Raw genomic sequence first — 24,380 nt, forward strand, 5'->3', positions numbered from 1 at the left:
TAAAATATAGCTAAAAATGAGTTTTCCCAGCTAATTTCAAGATCACTCATATCTTTTAAGGCTTAAATATAATGTCTTATTTCAAGAAATCTTACCAAGAGAATTTTCACTTGTTCCATTGGCAGATTTTTTTGCTTATTACAAGCAAAAATATCTTGTATTAATTTTTTTTTGCTTATTTTTGGAGTGGCCTTTTTTCCAGTGTATGTGGGTTGCAGTAAATGGCCAGACTATGAAGTTGTTGATAAAGAAAAGTAAATGCTTTGGCGGGGGCTGAGAGGTGGGGAGGACAACATGGCTAACTCCTCCATAATCAGATTGCCCTTCGGGTGATTTTTGGGCAACTCACTGAGTCTCAGCTCCAGAGAGAACTTCAGCAAGTCTAGTTTCTGACTGACTCATTCAAGCGGGCTTGAGCTTCTGAATGAGCTTTCTTCTCCGTCAGAATGAGCTTTCTTCTCTGTCAACTTCTAAGGGAAAACAATGCCTTTCATACACCAAGAAGAGCACAATTTGTTTTATCACCCAGCTTAAAAAAAGAAAAAAAAATCCTGTGGTATCACATGCAATTGCATACAGAGTCAGAGAACCCTTGAACTCATACTAAAGGTGAGAGGGCTCGTCCGGGATTTGAAGCCGGGATCTCTAGCACCCGAAGCGAGAATCATACCCCTAGACCAACGAGCCTGACTGACAATAGATTCGGCTACTTGCGTACACTTGTAGAGTCACTGAATGCTGGCCTCTTACAGAATGGGAAGGCACTAGTTTTAATAGAAAGCGTTTGTCGTTAGGGAGCCACACTCCCTGGCAGGCAGCGATTCTGAGTTCGTTCTGTGCAAGGAAATAAGCGCTTGTCCGGGAAAAGGCCACTTCTTGCTTTTGCACTGGACCTACGACGAAGGCTTTGCGTACGAAAGCAGAGAGGCAGACTACACACAAAACAGGTGGGAAAGAGTCATGAACTTTAAATTAATCTAGTCATCGAAAAACATCATTGATACGTTTGTTTTGTCCATATAACCAAAATGGCTGTGTAATTGGAGAAAAACACATGGAACAGAAATGGCGGGCTCTAAATGTAAACAGCCGCATATAGGCTATGCCGTAGGCTTGACTTTGAACTAAAAGGCATCAGCCTCCCACCTAGAGAGGCTGTTACTAGGGCGTGCTTGTTGCGCTTGCTCTAAGCCGATGCTGCAAAAAGTCAATGAAAAGTTGTTCAAAGAAACTCCACAGAACAACAAGTATACCCGTGCTTAGCGTTTCTGCAAAAGAGCCACGGTAATTCAGTTAAGAGCGATTTAAAATGCTTTGAATCCCACTACAGCATCTACAGACCTGCGAAAAAAGTTCAATTTTGCCAAAGCATCAGCCTCTGATGCTGCAGAACGTGACGTCAAGTACTATGTGGGTTGCAGTAAATGGCCAGACTATGAAGTTGTTGATAAAGAAAAGTAAATGCTTTGGCGGGGGCTGAGAGGTGGGGTGGACAACATGGCTAACTCCTCCATAATCAGATTGCCCTTCGGGTGATTTTTGGGCAACTCACTGAGTCTCAGCTCCAGAGAGAACTTCAGCAAGTCTAGTTTCTGACTGACTCATTCAAGCGGGCTTGAGCTTCTGAATGAGCTTTCTTCTCCGTCAGAATAAGCTTTCTTATCTGTCAACTTCTAAGGGAAAACAATGCCTTTCATACACCAAGAAGAGCACAATTTGTTTTATCACCCAGCTTAAAAAAAGAAAAAAAAAATCCTGTGGTATCACATGCAATTGCATACAGAGTCAGAGAACCCTTGAACTCATACTAAAGGTGAGAGGGCTCGTCCGGGATTTGAAGCCGGGATCTCTAGCACCCGAAGCGAGAATCATACCCCTAGACCAACGAGCCTGACTGACAATAGATTAGGCTACTTGCGTACACTTGTAGAGTCACTGAATGCTGGCCTCTTACAGAATGGGAAGGCACTAGTTTTAATAGAAAGCGTTTGTCGTTAGGGAGCCACACTCCCTGGCAGGCAGCGATTCTGAGTTCGTTCTGTGCAAGGAAATAAGCGCTTGTCATCTGGCTGAATCTTGGCTATGTTGTAGTACAGATGAACACAAGCAGTAGTAAGGGTTTCAAAAACATGACAGTTTTGAGTTTGGCTCAGTGCTGCAAAAGGAAGGATCCAACCTTGTTGCTCTCGCTGCTTGGTCTGAAATCCCCGGGCTCGTCCGGGATTTGAACCCGGGACCTCTCGCACCCAAAGCGAGATTCATACCCCTAGACCAACGAGCCTCTTTTACATTAAGTCTTTCGGGAGGGCGCCACAAATTCAGTGAAGCCCATCTCAAAGACGGAACACGACCTGGCGTCGAGATACGAAAGTGTAGTTGTTTGAGCGTTAGAAACCCCTTGAAGCCAAATTACTGATCAAAGGAAAAAGTACTCCAGACAAGGCCCAGTGGCCTAATGGATAAGGCATCAGCCTCCGGAGCTGGAGATTGTGAGTTCAAGTCCCACCTGGGTCGTCTTTAATGGGCTATATTTAAGTTGGATGTTCGACAAATTCAAGGATGGTTTGTTCAAAGCAATAATGACCGCAAGATCTGAGTTAGCATAGAACGGACAAACTTCGCATAGCTGTGGTGGGTTTTTGTGTGCGTCAGACTGTCAGTGAATCATTCTTGCCTGCCCGTGCATGTGCCCTTTCAGGCTGAAATTACACAAAGCACTGTGCGCAAGAGGCCCAGTGGCCTAAGGGGAAAAGGCCACTTCTTGCTTTTGCACTGGACCTACGACGAAGGCTTTGCGTACGAAAGCAGAGAGGCAGACTGCACACAAAACAGGTGGGAAAGAGTCATGAACTTTAAATTAATCTAGTCATCGAAAAACATCATTGATACGTTTGTTTTGTCCATATAACCAAAATGGCTGTGTAATTGGAGAAAAACACATGGAACAGAAATGGCGGGCTCTAAATGTAAACAGCCGCATATAGGCTATGCCGTAGGCTTGACTTTGAACTAAAAGGCATCAGCCTCCCACCTAGGGAGGCTGTTACCAGGGCGTGCTTGTTGCGCTTGCTCTAAGCCGATGCTGCAAAAAGTCAATGAAAAGTTGTTCAAAGAAACTCCACAGAACAACAAGTATACCCGTGCTTAGCGTTTCTGCAAAAGAGCCACGGTAATTCAGTTAACAGCGATTTAAAATGCTTTGAATCCCACTACAGCATCTACAGACCTGCAAAAAAAGTTCAATTTTGCCAAAGCATCAGCCTCTGATGCTGCAGAACGTGACGTCAAGTACTACACTGCAAAAACTCAAAATCTTGCCAAGTATATTTTTCTAATTTCTAGTCAAAATATCTCATCACACTTAATATAAGACAAAATCACCTAAAGACCAAGATTTAAGTGAGCTAGAGGAGCTTGTTTTTAGACAGTGCATCTTGAATATCTTGTTAAGTGAAACTGTCTTAAAAATATCTTGTTTTGAGTCATATCTCAGATGAAACAAGCTTTTTTGACATGTCATAAGCTGCTGTGTTATTTGTAAAAGATGAATCGTCTTGTTTCAAGGAACAGACTTGACTTGAATTGAGACAACAAATCTGCTTTATTGAAAACTGCAGGTCAACATGCCCAACTCACAACAACTCACAATGACATATATTGACAGCAAAAAAAATGTAATTTATTTACGTATAAACAACTTTACCGACGTACAAATTTGTATGTATTCCTATTTAACTTATGCATATTAAAATCGTGGGTTTGACTCTATTGCATTAAATTGTCTTATCAATTAAATTTTCAGTCGCATTTATTAATGGTTTAATGTTACTCCCCATATGGAAAAGATTTGCTAAAAACTCCTGTGATTCTTATATGTTCCAACAGAATATTGTAAGGGACATATACGCTGCAAAAACCACATAATGTTTTAAACATTTAAACTACACACACAAGCACACATTTTAATTACAAAAATATTTTATTAGAATGTGTTCTACAATATACAGTTGGATATTTCACATATCAATATTTTTCATTTTAAATCCTGCATCACCAGATTTAATTTTCATTTGTGACAATTTCTCTAAACTTTATCACAGTACTACTATGGTATACAACAGTTCTATTCTTAACCTACAAACATAAAACTTTCCTAAATGTTGAAGTGATTCTTATGCGTATCACTCTAAAAAATAATTCAGTGGCTTAGTAAATATCACAGTAATAATTAACTTTATTAACTAAAATCTCTGAATATCATTTACTTGATAGTTTGAGTTGAACATAGCCTACCGAAATAATTGACTAAAACTCCAACAATAAATTTTGTCTGAAATTTACAGTTATATTTAAGTTTGAAGTTTTTCACTAAAATAATTTAGTATTTGACTAACCAATTATTTATTTAAAATACACTGAGCTAATATATTTGTGAAATTTCCATCACAATATTTGAGAATGGATAATTAAACTAATCTGTTTCAAGAACCACAAATATTACTTAAATAAAATCAATATTATTAATATTTAACAAGCATAAGAAATTGATTAAGTTTACTCATATTTTACTGTCTATGATTACAACCATAGATATCTATGATTACAACAACGCACCCCTCCCCCACCCTCTGACGTCACGACAACTCGACGGTTGAGTCGAGTGAGCGGCGCGCGCGCTGTTTGAACTCTCTCCAGTGCAGAACAGTTCTCCTCTCCTCAGCCTCGCATAATTGGTGCATTTCCTCTGTGGAATTCAGGTGTGTATGTTTTATTTTATCTGTATAATCATTAATGTGCTTTAAATAATTTTATTTAATGCGAAGGAACATACAGAGACTCAATGTTAATACAGAGACGCAATGTTACTCACCTCAAACGAGTGTCGACTCGCGCCTGCCTTTTCGCGTGATTGTAAGGCCTTGCATATAAAACACACGACTATATTCTTAAAGATAATGAATATAACTAATTTGGATGATAAAATGTCCTCAGAACTGTGCACTGTTTGTTTATTGGCAGGTTGAGGAGTCAGTCGCGTCGCAGCATCTTTCGGCTGTGAGTGACGCAGGACGGCGGTGTAAAGTTAGAGGTTCCCCCGCAGAGGCGAGTCCATCTCCGGCACGCGAACCAGCGCTGATCCGTTGGATACTGGATAACAGACCGGTTGATTACACTTGAATTACTTTAATGTTTAGGCCTAAATGTTTAATTTTTACTTCGAAATGTTTCTTACATGAGTTTAGATGTAGGCAATATTGCATACGTGTTAAAAATAGTATAAAATATATGCTGTTTTGCTGTAATGTTAGGCTACTAATCGACAATAAAGGCCAATGTCATGTAGTTATACCGGTGGTTGTATGGAATATTTTTACAAAGGTTTAGAGGAAATAAAAAAGTTAATATTACTGCCATATAAACACAGTTTATATTACTCATAAATATTTGTTTTTAAATGTTTCCCCGTAATTATTTCTACTCATGTTTATTTGTGAATGTACCAAATGCAGTTACTCAGATCTATTTAATTTGTTTTACTAACATTTACTCAGTTAATACAGTGTAAGTAATTGCTTTCACTGCTTAAAAATCTAATCAATATTCTAAGTTTAAAAATGTTTCACCAAAAAAATGAGTAAATCATATTAAATGTTTTTAGAGTGCATCACCACCAGAGTTCATGTCATATATACAAAAACATATTCCAGCCAATTTTAATCACTGTTCTAGAAACATATTTGACTCAGCTTTGTTCATTTGCAATAATATGTTATTATTTTGTTCACAAACAACAGGCCCAGACAGTTCACAATTAATACACGATCTTACAATATCATTGCTTTTCAACTGCTCTTTCAAATCCTGTAGAAAAATTAACAGTCTTCATAAAGATCAGTGATATTCTGACAGTAATCCTCTAACCGGCATCTGCACTGTACAATTTAAAGGGATACTCCACTTTAAAATGAAAATTTTCATCATATACTCACCCTCATGTTGTTTTAATCCTTAATGAATTTCTTTCTTCTGCTGAACAGAAAGGAAGATATTTAGAAGAATATCAGTAACCAGACAGTTTCTGGTCTCATTCACTTTCATAGTATATTTTTTTCCTACTATGAAAGTCAATGAGACCAGAAACTGTCTGGTTACTGATATTCTTCTAAATATCTTCCTTTCTGTTCAGCAGAAGAAAGAAATTCATTAAGGATTAAAACAACATGAGGGTGAGTATATGATGAAAGAATTTTCTTTTTAAAGTGGAGTATCCCTTTAAGAATCTGCCAACTGCATATAAGTGAATCAGATGTTGATCATCGAAACATGAAATCTGTACGAAACACATAAACAAATGACACAAAATGTGTATGAATTCTATATGACTTTAATTTGACTAGCATATAATTCAATATAAGAAATTTAAATGATTTATATATGAATTTTATATGAGTTTTATATATTTCGAGTAATACCATACACATTTGCATACTTTTGTCATGTAAAACTCATATATATCGTGAAACACAAAAGGCGTTTTTCTCCTATAGACCCATAATACACTAAAACACAACATAAATTCACAAAAGACATTAATTTTATTAGCTTGGTGTAATCCAAATCTTTAGAATCCATGTGTTGTTTGCAAGAAACAGATCCAAATTCAGCCCTTCATCCAGTGATCTTCATAATTTCTCTCAGCAGAGACCGTAAACGCCAAATCCCCGCTCGTGGTGAATTCAAATTCAAAAATTGCGCCCGAAGCGTTACGACACGTTTTACGGCACTGATATTAGACGCTCATTGGCTCTCGCATGTTTCGTCACAGATAGCGACATGCCGTGTTTAATTGGTGTACTACATTTGAAAAGGAGAATCGCGCGCGCCTTCAGAGAGCGAACAGCGAACCGAAACCGGATTAGTGTTTTCATGGATTAATAAATTAAATTCTGCTCTGTAACGTTACCTCATACAAATATATTATATAGCCTACTGCCAGAGAGGACTGCGACACATCGTCCTGTGAACGACTTTTGGTACTGGTTTTGACATTTTCTCACTAAATAAATTATTGCGATTAAACGTGTAACGTTATGTCTGTTGTTTTTCTTAATAATTGTAACATTAGTTACATAGTTTTAAGAAATGGTTAGGTGTAGGGGTAGGATTAGTGGCTCAAACTATATTTAGATGCTTTATTGTTAATAAAACTGCCATTTCCCTACACATTATGTTCATTATGTTTTATCCTTTTAATATTGTCTATAAAATGGGTATGTTTAGGTGTGGGAGTAGGGTAAAGGGATCTTACATTTATAATCTATAAAATGTTCTACTATGTTTTCATAATGCAGTTCCATAAATACTGTGAGCCAAAATGTTGAGAAAAATTAAGCTGTTTCCCTTTTATGCAGTCCTCTGGGACTTTTTGCTGTTTAAAAAACAAAACAAAAAAAAATAGTTAAATGCAAGTCTATTTTTCACTTTTTCGGTCTAGTAAACAGTAGTTAATGTCTTGAATCTAGTAGGTAAAATGTCTTGAATCTAGAACAGTATTACTTTTGTTGAGCTTACAATAAGGTAAATACACTTGAGATGATGACAGGATGGTAAATTATGGCTTATTATGGCAAAAAAGCACTGCCTAATATGAGTCAGGAATACTAACTTCAAGGCATTTTGTCTCAAAATGCCCATTTCCAATCTTATTTCAAGTTGGTGGTGACTTAAATCTAGAACAGTGTAACAATTATAGAACTAAAAATTAGTTAAATACACTTGAAACAAACAGGATGACAAAAGAAAATGCTACTTTTGAGGGGAAAATACTATTTTTGAGCATGACAAGCTTATTATGAGACATAAAACATCACAATACTAGTAAAATATAGCTAAAAATGAGTTTTCCCAGCTAATTTCAAGATCACTCATATCTTTTAAGGCTTAAATATAATGTCTTATTTCAAGAAATCTTACCAAGAGAATTTTCACTTGTTCCATTGGCAGATTTTTTTGCTTATTACAAGCAAAAATATCTTGTATTAATTTTTTTTTGCTTATTTTTGGAGTGGCCTTTTTTCCAGTGTATGTGGGTTGCAGTAAATGGCCAGACTATGAAGTTGTTGATAAAGAAAAGTAAATGCTTTGGCGGGGGCTGAGAGGTGGGGAGGACAACATGGCTAACTCCTCCATAATCAGATTGCCCTTCGGGTGATTTTTGGGCAACTCACTGAGTCTCAGCTCCAGAGAGAACTTCAGCAAGTCTAGTTTCTGACTGACTCATTCAAGCGGGCTTGAGCTTCTGAATGAGCTTTCTTCTCCGTCAGAATGAGCTTTCTTCTCTGTCAACTTCTAAGGGAAAACAATGCCTTTCATACACCAAGAAGAGCACAATTTGTTTTATCACCCAGCTTAAAAAAAGAAAAAAAAATCCTGTGGTATCACATGCAATTGCATACAGAGTCAGAGAACCCTTGAACTCATACTAAAGGTGAGAGGGCTCGTCCGGGATTTGAAGCCGGGATCTCTAGCACCCGAAGCGAGAATCATACCCCTAGACCAACGAGCCTGACTGACAATAGATTCGGCTACTTGCGTACACTTGTAGAGTCACTGAATGCTGGCCTCTTACAGAATGGGAAGGCACTAGTTTTAATAGAAAGCGTTTGTCGTTAGGGAGCCACACTCCCTGGCAGGCAGCGATTCTGAGTTCGTTCTGTGCAAGGAAATAAGCGCTTGTCCGGGAAAAGGCCACTTCTTGCTTTTGCACTGGACCTACGACGAAGGCTTTGCGTACGAAAGCAGAGAGGCAGACTACACACAAAACAGGTGGGAAAGAGTCATGAACTTTAAATTAATCTAGTCATCGAAAAACATCATTGATACGTTTGTTTTGTCCATATAACCAAAATGGCTGTGTAATTGGAGAAAAACACATGGAACAGAAATGGCGGGCTCTAAATGTAAACAGCCGCATATAGGCTATGCCGTAGGCTTGACTTTGAACTAAAAGGCATCAGCCTCCCACCTAGAGAGGCTGTTACTAGGGCGTGCTTGTTGCGCTTGCTCTAAGCCGATGCTGCAAAAAGTCAATGAAAAGTTGTTCAAAGAAACTCCACAGAACAACATGTATACCCGTGCTTAGCGTTTCTGCAAAAGAGCCACGGTAATTCAGTTAAGAGCGATTTAAAATGCTTTGAATCCCACTACAGCATCTACAGACCTGCGAAAAAAGTTCAATTTTGCCAAAGCATCAGCCTCTGATGCTGCAGAACGTGACGTCAAGTACTATGTGGGTTGCAGTAAATGGCCAGACTATGAAGTTGTTGATAAAGAAAAGTAAATGCTTTGGCGGGGGCTGAGAGGTGGGGAGGACAACATGGCTAACTCCTCCATAATCAGATTGCCCTTCGGGTGATTTTTGGGCAACTCACTGAGTCTCAGCTCCAGAGAGAACTTCAGCAAGTCTAGTTTCTGACTGACTCATTCAAGCGGGCTTGAGCTTCTGAATGAGCTTTCTTCTCCGTCAGAATGAGCTTTCTTCTCTGTCAACTTCTAAGGGAAAACAATGCCTTTCATACACCAAGAAGAGCACAATTTGTTTTATCACCCAGCTTAAAAAAAGAAAAAAAAAATCCTGTGGTATCACATGCAATTGCATACAGAGTCAGAGAACCCTTGAACTCATACTAAAGGTGAGAGGGCTCGCCCGGGATTTGAAGCCAGGATCTCTAGCACCCGAAGCGAGAATCATACCACTAGACCAACGAGCCTGCCTGACGCCGGATGGGGCTACTTGCGTACACTTGTACAGTCACCGAACGCTGGCCTCAAACAGAATGAGCAGGGACTAGTTTTAATAAGAGCGTTTGTCGTTAGGGAGCCGTACTCTCTGGCAGGCAGCGATTCAGAGTACATTCTGTGCAGGAAATAAACGCTTGTCATCTGACTGTGTTGTAGTACAGATGAACACAAGCAGTAGTAAGGGTTTCAAAAACATGACAGTTTTGAGTTTGGCTCAGTGCTGCAAAAGGAAGGATCCAACCTTGTTGCTCTAGCTGCTTGGTCTGAAATCCCTGGGCTCGTCCGGGATTTGAACCCGGGACCTCTCGCACCCAAAGCGAGAATCATACCCCTAGACCAACGAGCCTCTTTTACATTAAGTCTTTCGGGAGGGCGGCACAAAATCAGTGAAGCCCATCTCAAAGACGGAACACGACCTGGCGTCGAGATACGAAAGTGTAGCTGTTTGAGCGTTAGAAACCCTTTGAAGCCAAATTACTGATCAAAGGAAAAAGAACTCCAGACAAGGCCCAGTGGCCTAATGGATAAGGCATCAGCCTCGGGAGCTGGAGATTGTGAGTTCAAGTCCCACCTGGGTTGCTTTAATGGGCTATATTTAAGTTGGATGTTCGACAAATTCAAGGATGGTTTGTTCAAAGCAATAATGACCGCAAGATCTGAGTTAGCATAGAACTGACAAACTTCGGATAGCTGTGGTGGGGTTTTGTGTGCGTCAGACTGTCAGTGAATCATTCTTGCCTGCCCGTGCATGTGCCCTTTCAGGCTGAAATTACACAAAGCACTGTGCGCAAGAGGCCCAGTGGCCTAAGGGGAAAAGGCCACTTCTTGCTTTTGCACTGGACCTACGACAGAGGCTTTGCGTACGAAAGCAGAGAGGCAGACTACACACAAAACAGGTGGGAAAGAGTCATGAACTTTAAATTAATCTAGTCATCGAAAAACATCATTGATACGTTTGTTTTGTCCATATAACCAAAATGGCTGTGTAATTGGAGAAAAACACATGGAACAGAAATGGCGGGCTCTAAATGTAAACAGCCGCATATAGGCTATGCCGTAGGCTTGACTTTGAACTAAAAGGCATCAGCCCTCCACCTAGGGAGGCTGTTACTAAGGCGTGCTTGTTGCGCTTGCTCTAAGCCGATGCTGCAAAAAGTCAATGAAAAGTTGTTCAAAGAAACTCCACAGAACAACAAGTATACCCGTGCTTAGCGTTTCTGCAAAAGAGCCACGGTAATTCAGTTAAGAGCTATTTAAAATGCTTTGAATCCCACTACAGCATCTACAGACCTGCGAAAAATGTTCAATTTTGCCAAAGCATCAGCCTCTGATGCAGCAGAACGTGACGTCAAGTACTATGTGGGTTGCAGTAAATGGCCAGACTATGAAGTTGTTGATAAAGAAAAGTAAATGCTTTGGTGGGGGCTGAGAGGTGGGGAGGACAACATGGCTAACTCCTCCATAATCAGATTGCCCTTCGGGTGATTTTTGGGCAACTCACTGAGTCTCAGCTCCAGAGAGAACTTCAGCAAGTCTAGTTTCTGACTGACTCATTCAAGCGGGCTTGAGCTTCTGAATGAGCTTTCTTCTCCGTCAGAATGAGCTTTCTTCTCTGTCAACTTCTAAGGGAAAACAATGCCTTTCATACACCAAGAAGAGCACAATTTGTTTTATCACCCAGCTTAAAAAAAGAAAAAAAAATCCTGTGGTATCACATGCAATTGCATACAGAGTCAGAGAACCCTTGAACTCATACTAAAGGTGAGAGGGCTCGCCCGGGATTTGAAGCCGGGATCTCTAGCACCCGAAGCGAGAATCATACCACTAGACCAACGAGCCTGCCTGACGCTGGATGGGGCTACTTGCGTACACTTGTACAGTCACCGAACGCTGGCCTCAAACAGAATGAGCAGGGACTAGTTTTAATAAGAGCGTTTGTCGTTAGGGAGCCGTACTCTCTGGCAGGCAGCGATTCAGAGTACATTCTGTGCAGGAAATAAACGCTTATCATCTGACTGGCTGCTTGTTCTGAAACTGCTGGGCTCGTCCGGGATTTGAACCCGGGACCTCTCGCACCCGAAGCGAGAATCATACCCCTAGACCAACGAGCCTGACTGACAATAGATACGGCTACTTGCGTACACTTGTAGAGTCACTGAATGCTGGCCTCTTACAGAATGGGAAGGCACTAGTTTTAATAGAAAGCGTTTGTCGTTAGGGAGCCACACTCCCTGGCAGGCAGCGATTCTGAGTTCGTTCTGTGCAAGGAAATAAGCGCTTGTCATCTGGCTGAATCTTGGCTATGTTGTAGTACAGATGAACACAAGCAGTAGTAAGGGTTTCAAAACATGACAGTTTTGAGTTTGGCTCAGTGCTGCAAAAGGAAGGATCCAACCTTGTTGCTCTAGCTGCTTGGTCTGAAATCCCCGGGCTCGTCCGGGATTTGAACCCGGGACCTCTCGCACCCACAGCGAGAATCATACCCCTAGACCAACGAGCCTCTTTTACATTAAGTCTTTCGGGAGGGCGTCACAAATTCAGTGAAGCCCATCTCAAAGACGGAACACGACCTGGCGTCGAGATACGAAAGTGTAGCTGTTTGAGCGTTAGAAACCCCTTGAAGCCAAATTACTGATCAAAGGTAAAAGAACTCCAGACAAGGCCCAGTGGCCTAATGGATAAGGCATCAGCCTCTGGAGCTGGAGATTGTGAGTTCAAGTCCCACCTGGGTCGTCTTTAATGGGCTATATTTAAGTTGGATGTTCGACAAATTCAAGGATGGTTTGTTCAAAGCAATAATGACCGCAAGATCTGAGTTAGCATAGACTGGACAAACTTCGGATAGCTGTGGTGGGGTTTTGTGTGCGTCAGACTGTCAGTGAATCATTCTTGCCTGCCCGTGCATGTGCCCTTTCAGGCTGAAATTACACAAAGCACTGTGCGCAAGAGGCCCAGTGGCCTAAGGGGAAAAGGCCACTTCTTGCTTTTGCACTGGACCTACGACGAAGGCTTTGCGTACGAAAGCAGAGAGGCAGACTACACACAAAACAGGTGGGAAAGAGTCATGAACTTTAAATTAATCTAGTCATCGAAAAACATCATTGATACGTTTGTTTTGTCCATATAACCAAAATGGCTGTGTAATTGGAGAAAAACACATGGAACAGAAATGGCGGGCTGTAAATGTAAACAGCCGCATATAGGCTATGCCGTAGGCTTGACTTTGAACTAAAAGGCATCAGCCTCCCACCTAGGGAGGCTGTTACTAGGGCGTGCTTGTTGCGCTTGCTCTAAGCCGATGCTGCAAAAAGTCAATGAAAAGTTGTTCAAAGAAACTCCACAGAACAACAAGTATACCCGTGCTTAGCGTTTCTGCAAAAGAGCCACGGTAATTCAGTTAAGAGCGATTTAAAATGCTTTGAATCCCACTACAGCATCTACAGACCTGCGAAAAAAGTTCAATTTTGCCAAAGCATCAGCCTCTGATGCTGCAGAACGTGACGTCAAGTACTATGTGGGTTGCAGTAAATGGCCAGACTATGAAGTTGTTGATAAAGAAAAGTAAATGCTTTGGCGGGGGCTGAGAGGTGGGGAGGACAACATGGCTAACTCCTCCATAATCAGATTGCCCTTCGGGTGATTTTTGGGCAACTCACTGAGTCTCAGCTCCAGAGAGAACTTCAGCAAGTCTAGTTTCTGACTGACTCATTCAAGCGGGCTTCAGCTTCTGAATGAGCTTTCTTCTCCGTCAGAATGAGCTTTCTTCTCTGTCAACTTCTAAGGGAAAACAATGCCTTTCATACACCAAGAAGAGCACAATTTGTTTTATCACCCAGCTTAAAAAAAGAAAAAAAATATCCTGTGGTATCACATGCAATTGCATACAGAGTCAGAGAACCCTTGAACTCATACTAAAGGTGAGAGGGCTCGTCCGGGATTTGAAGCCGGGATCTCTAGCACCCGAAGCGAGAATCATACCACTAGACCAACGAGCCTGCCTGACGCTGGATGGGGCTACTTGCGTACACTTGTACAGTCACCGAACGCTGGCCTCAAACAGAATGAGCAGGGACTAGTTTTAATAAGAGCCTTTGTCGTTAGGGACCCGTACTCTCTGGCCGGCAGCGATTCAGAGTACATTCTGTGCAGGAAATAAACGCTTGTCATCTGACTGGCTGCTTGTTCTGAAACTGCTGGGCTCGTCCGGGATTTGAACCCGGGACCTCTCGCACCCGAAGCGAGAATCATACCCCTAGACCAACGAGCCTGACTGACAATAGATTCGGCTACTTGCGTACACTTGTAAAGTCACTGAATGCTGGCCTCTTACAGAATGGGAAGGCACTAGTTTTAATAGAAAGCGTTTGTCGTTAGGGAGCCACACTCTCTGGCAGGCAGCGATTCTGAGTTCGTTCTGTGCAAGGAAATAAGCGCTTGTCATCTGGCTGAATCTTGGCTATGTTGTAGTACAGATGAACACAAGCAGAAGTAAGGGTTTCAAAAACATGACAGTTTTGAGTTTGTCTCAGTGCTGCAAAAGGAAGGATCCAACCTTGTTGCTCTAGCTGCTTGGTCTGAAATCCCCGGGCTCGTCCGGGATTTGAACCCGGGACCTCTCGCACCCAAAGCGAGAATCATACCCCTAGACCAACGAGCCTCTTTTACATTAAGTCTTTCAGGAGGGCGCCACAAATTCAGTGAAGCCCATCTCAAAGACGGAACACGACCTGGCGTCGAGATACGAAAGTGTAGCTGTTTGAGCGTTAGAAACCCCTTGAAGCCAAATTACTGATCAAAGGAAAAAGAACTCCAGACAAGGCCCAGTGGCCTAATGGATAAGGCATCAGCCTCCAGAGCTGGAGATTGTGAGTTCAAGTCCCACCTGGGTCGTCTTTAATGGGCTATATTTAAGTTGGATGTTCGACAAATTCAAGGATGGTTTGTTCAAAGCAATAATGACCGCAAGATCTGAGTTAGCATAGAACGGACAAACTTCGGATAGCTGTGGTGGGTTTTTGTGTGCGTCAGACTGTCAGTGAATCATTCTTGCCTGCCCGTGCATGTGCCCTTTCAGGCTGAAATTGCACAAAGCACTGTGCGCAAGAGGCCCAGTGGCCTAAGGGGAAAGGCCACTTCTTGCTTTTGCACTGGTCCTACAACGAAGGCTTTGCGTACGAAAGCAGAGAGGCAGACTACACACAAAACAGGTGGAAAAGAGTCATGAACTTTAAATTAATCTAGTCATCGAAAAACATCATTGATACATTTGTTTTGTCCATATAACCAAAATGGCTGTGTAATTGGAGAAAAACACATGGAACATAAATGGCGGGCTCTAAATGTAAACAGCCGCATATAGGCTATGCCGTAGGCTTGACTTTGAACTAAAAGGCATCAGCCTCCCACCTAGGGAGGCTGTTACTAGGGCGTGCTTGTTGCGCTTGCTCTAAGCCGATGCTGCAAAAAGTCAATGAAAAGTTGTTCAAAGAAACTCCACAGAACAACAAGTATAACCGTGCTTGGCGTTTCTGCAAAAGAGCCACGGTAATTCAGTTAAGAGCGATTTAAAATGCTTTGAATCCCACTACAGCATCTACAGACCTGCGAAAAAAGTTCAATTTTGCCAAAGCATCAGCCTCTGATGCTGCAGAACGTGACGTCAAGTACTATGTGGGTTGCAGTAAATGGCCAGACTATGAAGTTGTTGATAAAGAAAAGTAAATGCTTTGGCGGGGGCTGAGAGGTGGGGAGGACAACATGGCTAACTCCTCCATAATCAGATTGCCCTTCGGGTGATTTTTGGGCAACTCACTGAGTCTCAGCTCCAGATAGAACTTCAGCAAGTCTGGTTTCTGACTGACTCATTCAAGCGGGTTTGAGCTTCTGAATGAGTTTCTTCTCTGTCAGAATGAGCTTTCTTCTCTGTCAACTTCTAAGGGAAAACAATGCCTTTCATACACCAAGAAGAGCACAATTTGTTTTATCACCCAGCTTAAAAAAAGAAAAAAAAATCCTGTGGTATCACATGCAATTGCATACAGAATCAGAGAACCCTTGAACTCATACTAAAGGTGAGAGGGCTCGTCCGGGATTTGAAGCCGGGATCTCTAGCACCCGAAGCAAGAATCATACCCCTAGACCAACGAGCCTGACTGACAATAGATTCGGCTACTTGCTTACACTTGTAGAGTCACTGAATGCTGGCCTCTTACAGAATGGGAAGGCACTAGTTTTAATAGAAAGCGTTTGTCGTTACGGAGCCACACTCCCTGGCAGCCAGCGATTCTGAGTTCGTTCTGTGCAAGGAAATAAGCGCTTGTCATCTGGCTGAATCTTGGCTATGTTGTAGTACAGATGAACAAAAGCAGTAGTAAGGGTTTCAAAAACATGACAGTTTTGAGTTTGGCTCAGTGCTGCAAAAGGAAGGATCCAACCTTGTTGCTCTCGCTGCTTGGTCTGAAATCCCCGGGCTCGTCCGGGATTTGAACCCGGGACCTCTCGCACCCAAAGCGAGAATCATACCCCTAGACCAACGAGCCTCTTTTACATTAAGTCTTTCGGGAGGGCGCCACAAATTCAGTGAAGCCCATCTCAAAGACGGAACACGACCTGGCGTCGAGATACGAAAGTGTAGTTGTTTGAGCGTTAGAAACCCCTTGAAGCCAAATTACTGATCAAAGGAAAAAGAGCTCCAGACAAGGCCCAGTGGCCTAATGGATAAGGCATCAGCCTCCGGAGCTGGAGATTGTGAGTTCAAGTCCCACCTGGGTCGTCTTTAATGGGTTATATTTAAGTTGGATGTTCGACAAATTCAAGGATGGTTTGTTCAAAGCAATAATGACCGCAAGATCTGAGTTAGCATAGAACGGACAAACTTCGGATAGCTGTGGTGGGGTTTTGTGTGCGTCAGACTGTCAGTGAATCATTCTTGCCTGCCCGTGCATGTGCCCTTTCAGGCTGAAATTACACAAAGCACTGTGCGCAAGAGGCCCAGTGGCCTAAGGGGAAAAGGCCACTTCTTGCTTTTGCACTGGACCTACGACGAAGGCTTTGCGTACGAAAGCAGAGAGGCAGACTACACACAAAACAGGTGGGAAAGAGTCATGAACTTTAAATTAATCTAGTCATCGAAAAACATCATTGATACGTTTGTTTTGACCATATAACCAAAATGGCTGTGTAATTGGAGAAAAACACATGGAACATAAATGGCGGGCTCTAAATGCAAACAGCCGCATATAGGCTATGCCGTAGGCTTGACTTTGAACTAAAAGGCATCAGCCTCCCACCTAGGGAGGCTGTTACTAGGGTGTGCTTGTTGCGCTTGCTCTAAGCCGATGCTGCAAAAAGTCAATGAAAAGTTGTTCAAAGAAACTCCACAGAACAACAAGTATACCCGTGCTTAGCGTTTCTGCAAAAGAGCCACGGTAATTCAGTTAAGAGCGATTTAAAATGCTTTGAATCCCACTACAGCATCTACAGACCTGCGAAAAAAGTTCAATTTTGCCAAAGCATCAGCCTCTGATGCTGCAGAACGTGACGTCAAGTACTATGTGGGTTGCAGTAAATGGCCAGACTATGAAGTTGTTGATAAAGAAAAGTAAATGCTTTGGCGGGGGCTGAGAGGTGGGGAGGACAACATGGCTAACTCCTCCATAATCAGATTGCCCTTCGGGTGATTTTTGGGCAACTCACTGAGTCTCAGCTCCAGAGAGAACTTCAGCAAGTCTAGTTTCTGACTGACTCATTCAAGCGGGCTTGAGCTTCTGAATGAGCTTTCTTCTCCGTCAGAATAAGCTTTCTTATCCGTCAACTTCTAAGGGAAAACAATGCCTTTCATACACCAAGAAGAGCACAATTTGTTTTATCACCCAGCTTAAAAAAAGCAAAAAAAAATCCTGTGGTATCACATGCAATTGCATACAGAGTCAGAGAACACTTGAACTCATACTAAAGGTGAAAGGGCTCGTCCGGGATCTGAAGCCGGGATCTCTAGCACCCGAAGCGAGAATCATACCCCTAGACCAACGAGCCTGACTGACAATAGATTCGGCTACTTGCGTACACTTGTAGAGTCACTGAATGCTGGCCTCTTACAGAATGGGAAGGCACTAGTTTTAATAGAAAGCGTTTGTCGTTAGGGAGCCACACTCCCTGGCAGGCAGCGATTCTGAGTTCGTTCTGTGCAAGGAAATAAGCGCTTGTCCGGGAAAGGCCACTTCTTGCTTTTGCACTGGACCTACGACGAAGGCTTTGCGTACGAAAGCAGAGAGGCAGACTACACACAAAACAGGTGGGAAAGAGTCATGAACTTTAAATTAATCTAGTCATCGAAAAACATCATTGATACGTTTGTTTTGTCCATATAACCAAAATGGCTGTGTAATTGGAGAAAAACACATGGAACATAAATGGCGGGCTCTAAATGCAAACAGCCGCATATAGGCTATGCCGTAGGCTTGACTTTGAACTAAAAGGCATCAGCCTCCCACCTAGGGAGGCTGTTACTAGGGCGTGCTTGTTGCGCTTGCTCTAAGCCGATACTGCAAAAAGTCAATGAAAAGTTGTTCAAAGAAACTCCACAGAACAACAAGTATACCCGTGCTTAGCGTTTCTGCAAAAGAGCTACGGTAATTCAGTTAAGAGCGATTTAAAATGCTTTGAATCCCACTACAGCATCTACAGACCTGCGAAAAAAGTTCAATTTTGCCAAAGCATCAGCCTCTGATGCTGCAGAACGTGACGTCAAGTACTATGTGGGTTGCAGTAAATGGCCAGACTATGAAGTTGTTGATAAAGAAAAGTAAATGCTTTGGCGGGGGCTGAGAGGTGGGGAGGACAACATGGCTAACTCCTCCATAATCAGATTGCCCTTCGGGTGATTTTTGGGCAACTCACTGAGTCTCAGCTCCAGAGAGAACTTCAGCAAGTCTAGTTTCTGACTGACTCATTCAAGCGGGCTTGAGCTTCTGAATGAGCTTTCTTCTCCGTCAGAATGAGCTTTCTTCTCTGTCAACTTCTAAGGGAAAACAATGCCTTTCATACACCAAGAAGAGCACAATTTGTTTTATCACCCAGCTTAAAAAAAGAAAAAAAAAATCCTGTGGTATCACATGCAATTGCATACAGAGTCAGAGAACCCTTGAACTCATACTAAAGGTGAGAGGGCTCGTCCGGGATTTGAAGCCGGGATCTCTAGCACCCGAAGCGAGAATCATACCCCTAGACCAACGAGCCTGACTGACAATAGATTCGGCTACTTGCGTACACTTGTAGAGTCACTGAATGCTGGCCTCTTACAGAATGGGAAGGCACTAGTTTTAATAGAAAGCGTTTGTCGTTAGGGAGCCACACTCCCTGGCAGGCAGCGATTCTGAGTTCGTTCTGTGCAAGGAAATAAGCGCTTGTCCGGGAAAAGGCCACTTCTTGCTTTTGCACTGGACCTACGACGAAGGCTTTGCGTACGAAAGCAGAGAGGCAGACTACACACAAAACAGGTGGGAAAGAGTCATGAACTTTAAATTAATCTAGTCATCGAAAAACATCATTGATACGTTTGTTTTGTCCATATAACCAAAATGGCTGTGTAATTGGAGAAAAACACATGGAACAGAAATGGCGGGCTCTAAATGTAAACAGCCGCATATAGGCTATGCCGTAGGCTTGACTTTGAACTAAAAGGCATCAGCCTCCCACCTAGAGAGGCTGTTACTAGGGCGTGCTTGTTGCGCTTGCTCTAAGCCGATGCTGCAAAAAGTCAATGAAAAGTTGTTCAAAGAAACTCCACAGAACAACAAGTATACCCGTGCTTAGCGTTTCTGCAAAAGAGCCACGGTAATTCAGTTAAGAGCGATTTAAAATGCTTTGAATCCCACTACAGCATCTACAGACCTGCGAAAAAAGTTCAATTTTGCCAAAGCATCAGCCTCTGATGCTGCAGAACGTGACGTCAAGTACTATGTGGGTTGCAGTAAATGGCCAGACTATGAAGTTGTTGATAAAGAAAAGTAAATGCTTTGGCGGGGGCTGAGAGGTGGGGAGGACAACATGGCTAACTCCTCCATAATCAGATTGCCCTTCGGGTGATTTTTGGGCAACTCACTGAGTCTCAGCTCCAGAGAGAACTTCAGCAAGTCTAGTTTCTGACTGACTCATTCAAGCGGGCTTGAGCTTCTGAATGAGCTTTCTTCTCCGTCAGAATAAGCTTTCTTATCTGTCAACTTCTAAGGGAAAACAATGCCTTTCATACACCAAGAAGAGCACAATTTGTTTTATCACCCAGCTTAAAAAAAGAAAAAAAAATCCTGTGGTATCACATGCAATTGCATACAGAGTCAGAGAACCCTTGAACTCATACTAAAGGTGAGAGGGCTCGTCCGGGATTTGAAGCCGGGATCTCTAGCACCCGAAGCGAGAATCATACCCCTAGACCAACGAGCCTGACTGACAATAGATTAGGCTACTTGCGTACACTTGTAGAGTCACTGAATGCTGGCCTCTTACAGAATGGGAAGGCACTAGTTTTAATAGAAAGCGTTTGTCGTTAGGGAGCCACACTCCCTGGCAGGCAGCGATTCTGAGTTCGTTCTGTGCAAGGAAATAAGCGCTTGTCATCTGGCTGAATCTTGGCTATGTTGTAGTACAGATGAACACAAGCAGTAGTAAGGGTTTCAAAAACATGACAGTTTTGAGTTTGGCTCAGTGCTGCAAAAGGAAGGATCCAACCTTGTTGCTCTCGCTGCTTGGTCTGAAATCCCCGGGCTCATCCGGGATTTGAACCCGGGACCTCTCGCACCCAAAGCGAGATTCATACCCCTAGACCAACGAGCCTCTTTTACATTAAGTCTTTCGGGAGGGCGCCACAAATTCAGTGAAGCCCATCTCAAAGACGGAACACGACCTGGCGTCGAGATACGAAAGTGTAGTTGTTTGAGCGTTAGAAACCCCTTGAAGCCAAATTACTGATTAAAGGAAAAAGTACTCCAGACAAGGCCCAGTGGCCTAATGGATAAGGCATCAGCCTCCGGAGCTGGAGATTGTGAGTTCAAGTCCCACCTGGGTCGTCTTTAATGGGCTATATTTAAGTTGGATGTTCGACAAATTCAAGGATGGTTTGTTCAAAGCAATAATGACCGCAAGATCTGAGTTAGCATAGAACGGACAAACTTCGCATAGCTGTGGTGGGTTTTTGTGTGCGTCAGACTGTCAGTGAATCATTCTTGCCTGCCCGTGCATGTGCCCTTTCAGGCTGAAATTACACAAAGCACTGTGCGCAAGAGGCCCAGTGGCCTAAGGGGAAAAGGCCACTTCTTGCTTTTGCACTGGACCTACGACGAAGGCTTTGCGTACGAAAGCAGAGAGGCAGACTGCACACAAAACAGGTGGGAAAGAGTCATGAACTTTAAATTAATCTAGTCATCGAAAAACATCATTGATACGTTTGTTTTGTCCATATAACCAAAATGGCTGTGTAATTGGAGAAAAACACATGGAACAGAAATGGCGGGCTCTAAATGTAAACAGCCGCATATAGGCTATGCCGTAGGCTTGACTTTGAACTAAAAGGCATCAGCCTCCCACCTAGGGAGGCTGTTACCAGGGCGTGCTTGTTGCGCTTGCTCTAAGCCGATGCTGCAAAAAGTCAATGAAAAGTTGTTCAAAGAAACTCCACAGAACAACAAGTATACCCGTGCTTAGCGTTTCTGCAAAAGAGCCACGGTAATTCAGTTAACAGCGATTTAAAATGCTTTGAATCCCACTACAGCATCTACAGACCTGCAAAAAAAGTTCAATTTTGCCAAAGCATCAGCCTCTGATGCTGCAGAACGTGACGTCAAGTACTACACTGCAAAAACTCAAAATCTTGCCAAGTATATTTTTCTAATTTCTAGTCAAAATATCTCATCACACTTAATATAAGACAAAATCACCTAAAGACCAAGATTTAAGTGAGCTAGAGGAGCTTGTTTTTAGACAGTGCATCTTGAATATCTTGTTAAGTGAAACTGTCTTAAAAATATCTTGTTTTGAGTCATATCTCAGATGAAACAAGCTTTTTTGACATGTCATAAGCTGCTGTGTTATTTGTAAAAGATGAATCGTCTTGTTTCAAGGAACAGACTTGACTTGAATTGAGACAACAAATCTGCTTTATTGAAAACTGCAGGTCAACATGCCCAACTCACAACAACTCACAATGACATATATTGACAGCAAAAAAAATGTAATTTATTTACGTATAAACAACTTTACCGACGTACAAATTTGTATGTATTCCTATTTAACTTATGCATATTAAAATCGTGGGTTTGACTCTATTGCATTAAATTGTCTTATCAATTAAATTTTCAGTCGCATTTATTAATGGTTTAATGTTACTCCCCATATGGAAAAGATTTGCTAAAAACTCCTGTGATTCTTATATGTTCCAACAGAATATTGTAAGGGACATATACGCTGCAAAAACCACATAATGTTTTAAACATTTAAACTACACACACAAGCACACATTTTAATTACAAAAATATTTTATTAGAATGTGTTCTACAATATACAGTTGGATATTTCACATATCAATATTTTTCATTTTAAATCCTGCATCACCAGATTTAATTTTCATTTGTGACAATTTCTCTAAACTTTATCACAGTACTACTATGGTATACAACAGTTCTATTCTTAACCTACAAACATAAAACTTTCCTAAATGTTGAAGTGATTCTTATGCGTATCACTCTAAAAAATAATTCAGTGGCTTAGTAAATATCACAGTAATAATTAACTTTATTAACTAAAATCTCTGAATATCATTTACTTGATAGTTTGAGTTGAACATAGCCTACCGAAATAATTGACTAAAACTCCAACAATAAATTTTGTCTGAAATTTACAGTTATATTTAAGTTTGAAGTTTTTCACTAAAATAATTTAGTATTTGACTAACCAATTATTTATTTAAAATACACTGAGCTAATATATTTGTGAAATTTCCATCACAATATTTGAGAATGGATAATTAAACTAATCTGTTTCAAGAACCACAAATATTACTTAAATAAAATCAATATTATTAATATTTAACAAGCATAAGAAATTGATTAAGTTTACTCATATTTTACTGTCTATGATTACAACCATAGATATCAATGATTACAACAACGCACCCCTCCCCCACCCTCTGACGTCACGACAACTCGACGGTTGAGTCGAGTGAGCGGCGCGCGCGCTGTTTGAACTCTCTCCAGTGCAGAACAGTTCTCCTCTCCTCAGCCTCGCATAATTGGTGCATTTCCTCTGTGGAATTCAGGTGTGTATGTTTTATTTTATCTGTATAATCATTAATGTGCTTTAAATAATTTTATTTAATGCGAAGGAACATACAGAGACTCAATGTTAATACAGAGACGCAATGTTACTCACCTCAAACGAGTGTCGACTCGCGCCTGCCTTTTCGCGTGATTGTAAGGCCTTGCATATAAAACACACGACTATATTCTTAAAGATAATGAATATAACTAATTTGGATGATAAAATGTCCTCAGAACTGTGCACTGTTTGTTTATTGGCAGGTTGAGGAGTCAGTCGCGTCGCAGCATCTTTCGGCTGTGAGTGACGCAGGACGGCGGTGTAAAGTTAGAGGTTCCCCCGCAGAGGCGAGTCCATCTCCGGCACGCGAACCAGCGCTGATCCGTTGGATACTGGATAACAGACCGGTTGATTACACTTGAATTACTTTAATGTTTAGGCCTAAATGTTTAATTTTTACTTCGAAATGTTTCTTACATGAGTTTAGATGTAGGCAATATTGCATACGTGTTAAAAATAGTATAAAATATATGCTGTTTTGCTGTAATGTTAGGCTACTAATCGACAATAAAGGCCAATGTCATGTAGTTATACCGGTGGTTGTATGGAATATTTTTACAAAGGTTTAGAGGAAATAAAAAAGTTAATATTACTGCCATATAAACACAGTTTATATTACTCATAAATATTTGTTTTTAAATGTTTCCCCGTAATTATTTCTACTCATGTTTATTTGTGAATGTACCAAATGCAGTTACTCAGATCTATTTAATTTGTTTTACTAACATTTACTCAGTTAATACAGTGTAAGTAATTGCTTTCACTGCTTAAAAATCTAATCAATATTCTAAGTTTAAAAATGTTTCACCAAAAAAATGAGTAAATCATATTAAATGTTTTTAGAGTGCATCACCACCAGAGTTCATGTCATATATACAAAAACATATTCCAGCCAATTTTAATCACTGTTCTAGAAACATATTTGACTCAGCTTTGTTCATTTGCAATAATATGTTATTATTTTGTTCACAAACAACAGGCCCAGACAGTTCACAATTAATACACGATCTTACAATATCATTGCTTTTCAACTGCTCTTTCAAATCCTGTAGAAAAATTAACAGTCTTCATAAAGATCAGTGATATTCTGACAGTAATCCTCTAACCGGCATCTGCACTGTACAATTTAAAGGGATACTCCACTTTAAAATGAAAATTTTCATCATATACTCACCCTCATGTTGTTTTAATCCTTAATGAATTTCTTTCTTCTG

The 24,380-nt window shown here is 41.4% G+C and overlaps 14 non-coding genes across 14 annotated transcripts; 6 read left to right on the forward strand and 8 right to left on the reverse strand.

Moving 5' to 3' along the window:
* Positions 1 to 2,209: 2,209 nt before the first annotated feature.
* Positions 2,210 to 2,281, reverse strand: trnap-ugg (transfer RNA proline (anticodon UGG)). The gene has a single exon. It is a non-coding gene; the product is annotated as a tRNA-Pro (tRNA).
* A 160-nt stretch (positions 2,282 to 2,441) lies between these two features.
* On the forward strand, positions 2,442 to 2,514 carry trnar-ccg (transfer RNA arginine (anticodon CCG)). The gene has a single exon. It is a non-coding gene; the product is annotated as a tRNA-Arg (tRNA).
* A 7,561-nt stretch (positions 2,515 to 10,075) lies between these two features.
* Positions 10,076 to 10,147, reverse strand: trnap-ugg (transfer RNA proline (anticodon UGG)). Its single transcript has one exon. It is a non-coding gene; the product is annotated as a tRNA-Pro (tRNA).
* Positions 10,148 to 10,307: 160 nt separating this feature from the next.
* On the forward strand, positions 10,308 to 10,380 carry trnap-cgg (transfer RNA proline (anticodon CGG)). The gene has a single exon. It is a non-coding gene; the product is annotated as a tRNA-Pro (tRNA).
* Positions 10,381 to 11,840: 1,460 nt separating this feature from the next.
* Positions 11,841 to 11,912, reverse strand: trnap-cgg (transfer RNA proline (anticodon CGG)). The gene has a single exon. It is a non-coding gene; the product is annotated as a tRNA-Pro (tRNA).
* A 317-nt stretch (positions 11,913 to 12,229) lies between these two features.
* On the reverse strand, positions 12,230 to 12,301 carry trnap-ugg (transfer RNA proline (anticodon UGG)). The gene has a single exon. It is a non-coding gene; the product is annotated as a tRNA-Pro (tRNA).
* Positions 12,302 to 12,461: 160 nt separating this feature from the next.
* trnaq-cug (transfer RNA glutamine (anticodon CUG)) lies at positions 12,462 to 12,534 on the forward strand. The gene has a single exon. It is a non-coding gene; the product is annotated as a tRNA-Gln (tRNA).
* Positions 12,535 to 13,996: 1,462 nt separating this feature from the next.
* Positions 13,997 to 14,068, reverse strand: trnap-cgg (transfer RNA proline (anticodon CGG)). The gene has a single exon. It is a non-coding gene; the product is annotated as a tRNA-Pro (tRNA).
* A 318-nt stretch (positions 14,069 to 14,386) lies between these two features.
* Positions 14,387 to 14,458, reverse strand: trnap-ugg (transfer RNA proline (anticodon UGG)). The gene has a single exon. It is a non-coding gene; the product is annotated as a tRNA-Pro (tRNA).
* Positions 14,459 to 14,618: 160 nt separating this feature from the next.
* On the forward strand, positions 14,619 to 14,691 carry trnaw-cca (transfer RNA tryptophan (anticodon CCA)). Its single transcript has one exon. It is a non-coding gene; the product is annotated as a tRNA-Trp (tRNA).
* A 1,577-nt stretch (positions 14,692 to 16,268) lies between these two features.
* On the reverse strand, positions 16,269 to 16,340 carry trnap-ugg (transfer RNA proline (anticodon UGG)). Its single transcript has one exon. It is a non-coding gene; the product is annotated as a tRNA-Pro (tRNA).
* A 160-nt stretch (positions 16,341 to 16,500) lies between these two features.
* On the forward strand, positions 16,501 to 16,573 carry trnar-ccg (transfer RNA arginine (anticodon CCG)). The gene has a single exon. It is a non-coding gene; the product is annotated as a tRNA-Arg (tRNA).
* A 3,986-nt stretch (positions 16,574 to 20,559) lies between these two features.
* On the reverse strand, positions 20,560 to 20,631 carry trnap-ugg (transfer RNA proline (anticodon UGG)). The gene has a single exon. It is a non-coding gene; the product is annotated as a tRNA-Pro (tRNA).
* A 160-nt stretch (positions 20,632 to 20,791) lies between these two features.
* On the forward strand, positions 20,792 to 20,864 carry trnar-ccg (transfer RNA arginine (anticodon CCG)). The gene has a single exon. It is a non-coding gene; the product is annotated as a tRNA-Arg (tRNA).
* Positions 20,865 to 24,380: the final 3,516 nt, after the last annotated feature.

Source organism: Siphateles boraxobius, unplaced genomic scaffold (assembly GCF_051911475.1).
Source record: "Siphateles boraxobius isolate OS27281-9 unplaced genomic scaffold, OSU_SipBor_1 25, whole genome shotgun sequence".
NCBI classification, from domain to species: Eukaryota; Metazoa; Chordata; class Actinopteri; order Cypriniformes; family Leuciscidae; genus Siphateles; species Siphateles boraxobius.